The sequence below is a fragment of the Conger conger genome, chromosome 16 (genome assembly GCF_963514075.1).
Source record: "Conger conger chromosome 16, fConCon1.1, whole genome shotgun sequence".
Classification (NCBI taxonomy): Eukaryota; Metazoa; Chordata; class Actinopteri; order Anguilliformes; family Congridae; genus Conger; species Conger conger.
Genome location: NC_083775.1, coordinates 19083448 through 19089447, shown reverse-complemented (window position 1 = coordinate 19089447; position 6000 = coordinate 19083448).

Below are 6000 nucleotides of genomic sequence, written 5' to 3'. Positions count from 1 at the left end.
CCAAAGTATACTGTCCAATGAGGTAAAAGGCTTGTGTAATCATTAGACTTTTGGTTATCACTGTTATCACAGAAGCTGAAAGGATCTTCAGCGCACCCAGGAGGTTGAAAACCTAGCTCAGTATGGCAATGTCACCAATGCATTTAAACAATGTGGCAGTATGCCATGTCCTTTAGGAGCAACAAAAACAATGTACGTCTTCAACAAAAAATGTTTATTGCTATTTGGTCTGCATTTAATGTGGTTTTTAAATATATTTTAAATGCCATTCAATGAGACAAGTATACTTTTTTTTTTTTCAATTTGGCAAGTACCATTTTTACAAACCAGAGAAGCTAGTGCATATATTAATTTTCACAAGAGTGTGCACAAAAACTGTGTACAGGACATTTAAAAAATACTTACTTTTGCCAGTTGTTGCTCTTGCCTTTTCAATACTTTTCTTTTGTTCCTCAGAAAGATGTGCGTGTGACACTCTCCGCATTTGTCTTGAGAAAATGAAAACAATTATGTCAGCCACGGGTGCATGTTTGATGCCATCATTGGGAGGGACACTTTTTAAATGTCATTGTGCAATTAATGTGCATAGTCATGCAGGTGTGCACGCACACACACACACACACACACACACACACACACACACACACGCATCCACGCAGAGAGGGGGAAGATCTCCAAAACTATTGTTTTGATGCATTTTTGACATTGAACCAGGTTGTCAATCTCCTGAGTGTGCTTTCAGTGTCTGCTGAGGCAACAAGGATAATAACATCTGGAGGTTTCTTCATTCCTTTTGCCTTGAGAACAGCTGATATACATGACTGCAGCCTGCATACCTGCAATGGAGTATCTCTCTTATGAGGCTTTATGGAGTCCAAGGACAGTTTTCTCTTTCTGGAAATGGTCTTGGAGACTATCAGCCCTATTCTGAATCATTAAGTAATCTCTTCCTGTCAGGGTTCAGTGAATGAATCCAATTGCAGAGTACAAAGGAACACAGAGGCAGAGATATGATAATTAAAAAATATATTTAATAGCATAAGCAGCAAAAAATAATACAACAAACCGAAGCAAGCGTGAATAATAACTGAGAATGGATCGTTCTTAATGCACATCACAAACCATCATCTGCTGTGTTGGAGGACAAGCTGGCATAGAACAAAATGTATTTCATCACCAAAACTGCACAGTTGAAGACTGGAAAAAAACGTAGAATGGTCCTGCTGAGGCATGCAGATGGTAGGGTCAGAATTTGCTGGCAACAGCATGAATCCATGGACCCAACCTGCCTCGTGTCAACAGTCCAGGCTGGTGGCGGTGGTGTAATAGTGTTTTCTTGGCACACTTTGGGCCCATTAATACCAATCAATCATTACTTGAATGCCACAGCCTATTTGAGTATTGTTGCTGACTATGTGCATCCCTTCACGGCCACAATGTACCCATCTTCTAATGGCTACTTCCAGCATGATGCACCATGTCACAAAACAAAAGTTGTCTCAAACTGGTTTCATGAACATGACAATGAGTTCAATGTTCTTCTGTGGCCTTTCCAGTCACCTGATCTGAATCCAATAGAATACCTTTGGGATGTGGTACAATGGGAGATTCGTTCTTTGGTCTCAGACACTCTGATTAGCAGTGTAATGTGAGACTTCTTCTCCAAAAAGCTTCTGAATCCACTGCCAGGCAGATTTATCTTATCTGCCCAATCTGACCACCAACATAAACAGCAGAGGTCAGGCAGATCACTGCACCTCTTGATTTCATTTCTCACTTCTTGTTCTTCATCTACGGGTGCGCTAAAAAGCCCTGGGGTGTCAATCAAAGAAACCCGTCTTTTGAAAATCTCAATACACTCTAACTACTGTCTTGTTGATACCATGGTTACAGGTTGAGGGAAATCAACCTTGACAGAACCTGCCCTCCCCAGAACGGTCTTTCCTGATTTGCTCTTCCATACTCCAGCTAACTAGCACCATCTTCAAGGGAAGTCAATTCCAGTCTAGAAAACTTATCTCTGCTAACCCAATGGGGTATTGCCAGAAATTCCACCTCTGGGTACATTGATTTTCACAAGGGAAACACTATTCGGAATGTTATTGCTCCTGTCTTTTCAATACCTTCTCTTTGGCTTTTCTATTGTTCCTCAAAAACATACACACTTGATACATTCTACAGCCTTTACTTCCCAGAACCTATGAGTATAATTATAGGAAAATGTAAGTGGTACTGTTAGCCACGGGTGTAGGTTTGCTTTTAAATTGTATAACATTGGTTAACAAAACAAAAGAAAGAACACAAAAGCATCTCCAAATCCTACCAAGACATTACATGCTTTACAATGGAAATTTAGTCAGCCAGACTTAAGTCAAGTGTACAGCAAGACCCTTCATTGTATGGCTTAAGTACTGCATAAGTTGCAGGCTACCCACTGAGCAGGGACCTTCCCTCTCTCTCATGAGACCCTTAGAAGCTGCCAGAGCTCCCAGCACAGATTCATAACACTTGGTACTGCCAGCAACATTCAAACTGTCCAGCCGACGAACAAATAAACGCAGGTCCAGTCCCAAACCTCCCGCCTGTCTCAGCAGGCTACAGACCAGCTCTATCCACATTGTGATGGTAGAGTAGTCTTCGTGCTGCCTGCAGGCTCAATGCTGCAGCTCCACTCTCCGGGTTGGCGAGACCGTGTCCGCCTTCTTGGAGAGGCAAACATAACTCCGCTGCCCTCAGCCAGTGCTGTCCTGACCAGAAGGAATCAGGACCCTCTGCACTTCCTTTAGCATATGCTGTGAACTAGCTGCCATCAAATTGTTAATCACCAGGGCACTGTCCCAGTACAATAGTGGCCCAAGCCATTTCCAGTTGGATAGCCTGGTAGAAACATTCCCCAGGGTTTCCTCCCAGTTCGATACTCAGGTGAACTCCTAAAAACTTAAAACCATTTTACTAAAGTATGTTCTCCTCTCTCTGTTCCTGTCAAAGAAAAGCCCAGGAGTAAATCTGCACATATCCAAAGTATACTGTCCAATGAGGTAAAAGGCTTGTGTAACCATTAGACTTTTGGTTATCGCTTAGCAGAAGCTGAAAGGATCTTCAGCGCACCCAGGAGGTTGAAAACCTAGCTCAGTATGGCAATGTCACCAATGCATTTAAACAATGTGGCAGTATGCCATGTCCTTCAGGAGCAGCAAAAACAATGTACGTCTTCTGTGTGTGTGTGTGCGCAACTACATAGTTATGCACATTAACACAATTAAAAGTGTCCCTCCTAATGATAACACCAAACCTACGCCCTTGGCTATAGTGCCACTTTCATTTTCTCTAGGCAGAGAAAGCTCTGGAGAGTTTCATGTGTTCATCTCTCTGTATAACTACAGAAAAGGCAAAGAGGAAGCATCGAAATGGCAGGAGCAACAACTGGCACAAGTGAGTATTTTTTCAATCTTCAGAACACTCTTGTTCTTACGCTCACCTTTGTGAAAATAAATGTACCCAGGGGTGGAACTTCCCCAGGGGACATGACTCCTTGAATGGCATTTCAAAAAGTATAAAAAACGAAACAAAAAACCCCACAAAAAACATGAAATACATGCAGACAAAATAGTAATACTTTTTGTCTCATAATCATTGTTTGATTTTAAATACAAATGTGGTGAGTACAGAGGAAAAAACACCATTTTGACAGGACATATTACATGACATAAGCTCGTTTCACTCTTTTTCACTCACAGATCACAATTTCTTATCAAGCCGCATTTCACAAAATTGCAAGAGCAAAGAAAGCTGCGGTGACTACAGAAGGTTTTTTCCTCACAAATACCGCGTTTCTTCTGATAGTGCTGAAACACGGGCAGCTTCCTCTGCAAACTCCAGAGACGATATGACCGTGAAATTCCCAGGAGATCAGCAGTATCTGAGATACTCAAACCACCCTGTCTGGCACCAACAATCATTCCACAGTCAAAGTCACTTAGATCACGTTTCTTCCCCATTCTGACATTTGGTCTGAAACACAGCTGAACCTCTTGACCTTGTCTGCATGCTTTTATGCATTTCGTAGCTGCCACATGATTGGCTGATAAAATATGTACATTAGCAAGCTGGTGTATCAGCCTACCAAATAAACTGCTCACTGAGTGTACATATACACCGATCAGCCACAACATTAAAAGCACCTGCTTAAACAAGTTTTTTCATGATTAAAAATGCTTTAAACTGTATAAACTTTCTATAGACACTTAATATTTCATTATATGATACAGTATGTGAGTTTATGTAACCAGATAATCATAAGTGAATTGCATTGAAAAGTTTAATTGAAATTTGTAAAATGGAAATATTGTAACCTTATTTGGAGTGGGGGTGGGGGGGTTGCATTATTTTGTTATTGAAATATCTTTATACATACTGGTGTTCATGATCACCTCTATCACAGATGCTAACCATGATCACCTCTAACTTAAAACATTTAAGATAGAGAAAAATATTAAAGCATGTGGTTTTAATGTTGCAGCTGATCGGTGTATATACATTCACTGGGCACTTCATTAGGAGTACAGTCCAGGCTGGTGGCGGAAGTGTACAGTAATGGTGTGGGGAATGTTTTCTTGGCACACTTTGTGCCTGTCAAAACCAATCAATCATTGCTTGAATGCCACAGCCTATTTCAATATTGTTGCTGACCATGTGCATCCCTTAGAAGAATGTGCACATCTTCTAATGGCTACTTCTAGCAGGATAATGCACCATGTCACAAAGCAGCTGACAAATTCTGACAAGCTGATAGAATCATGGAACAGAATCTCAAAGGAACGGTTTCAACATCTTGTGGAATCCATGCCACAAAGAATTGAGGCTGTTTTGAGAGCAGGGGGGAGGCCCTACCCAGTCGTAGAGTAGTGTTTATAATAAAGTGCTCAGTGAGTGTTTATATACGGTATTATAGTATTAAGAATTTATTATAGAACCTAAGACAGGTTGAGGGAAATCAACCTTGACAGAACCTGCCCTCCCCAGAACGGTCTTTCCTGATTTGCTCTTCCATACTCCAGCTAACTAGCACCATCTTCAAGGGAAGTCAATTCCAGTCTAGAAAACTTATCTCTGCTAACCCAATGGGGTATTGCCAGAAATTCCACCTCTGGGTACATTGATTTTCACAAGGGAAACACTATTCGGAATGTTATTGCTCCTGTCTTTTCAATACCTTCTCTTTGGCTTTTCTATTGTTCCTCAAAAACATACACACTTGATACATTCTACAGCCTTTACTTCCCAGAACCTATGAGTATAATTATAGGAAAATGTAAGTGGTACTGTTAGCCACGGGTGTAGGTTTGCTTTTAAATTGTACAACATTGGTTAACAAAACAAAACAAAGAACACAAAAGCATCTCCAAATCCTACCAAGACATTACATGCTTTACAATGGAAATTTAGTCAGCCAGACTTAAGTCAAGTGTACAGCAAGACCCTTCATTGTATGGCTTAAGTACTGCATAAGTTGCAGGCTACCCACTGAGCAGGGACCTTCCCTCTCTCTCATGAGACCCTTAGAAGCTGCCAGAGCTCCCAGCACAGATTCATAACACTTGGTACTGCCAGCAACATTCAAACTGTCCAGCCGACGAACAAATAAACGCAGGTCCAGTCCCAAACCTCCCGCCTGTCTCAGCAGGCTACAGACCAGCTCTATCCACATTGTGATGGTAGAGTAGTCTTCGTGCTGCCTGCAGGCTCAATGCTGCAGCTCCACTCTCCGGGTTGGCGAGACCGTGTCCGCCTTCTTGGAGAGGCAAACATAACTCCGCTGCCCTCAGCCAGTGCTGTCCTGACCAGAAGGAATCAGGACCCTCTGCACTTCCTTTAGCATATGCTGTGAACTAGCTGCCATCAAATTGTTAATCACCAGGGCACTGTCCCAGTACAATAGTGGCCCAAGCCATTTCCAGTTGGATAGCCTGGTAGAAACATTCCCCAGGGTTTCCTCCCAGT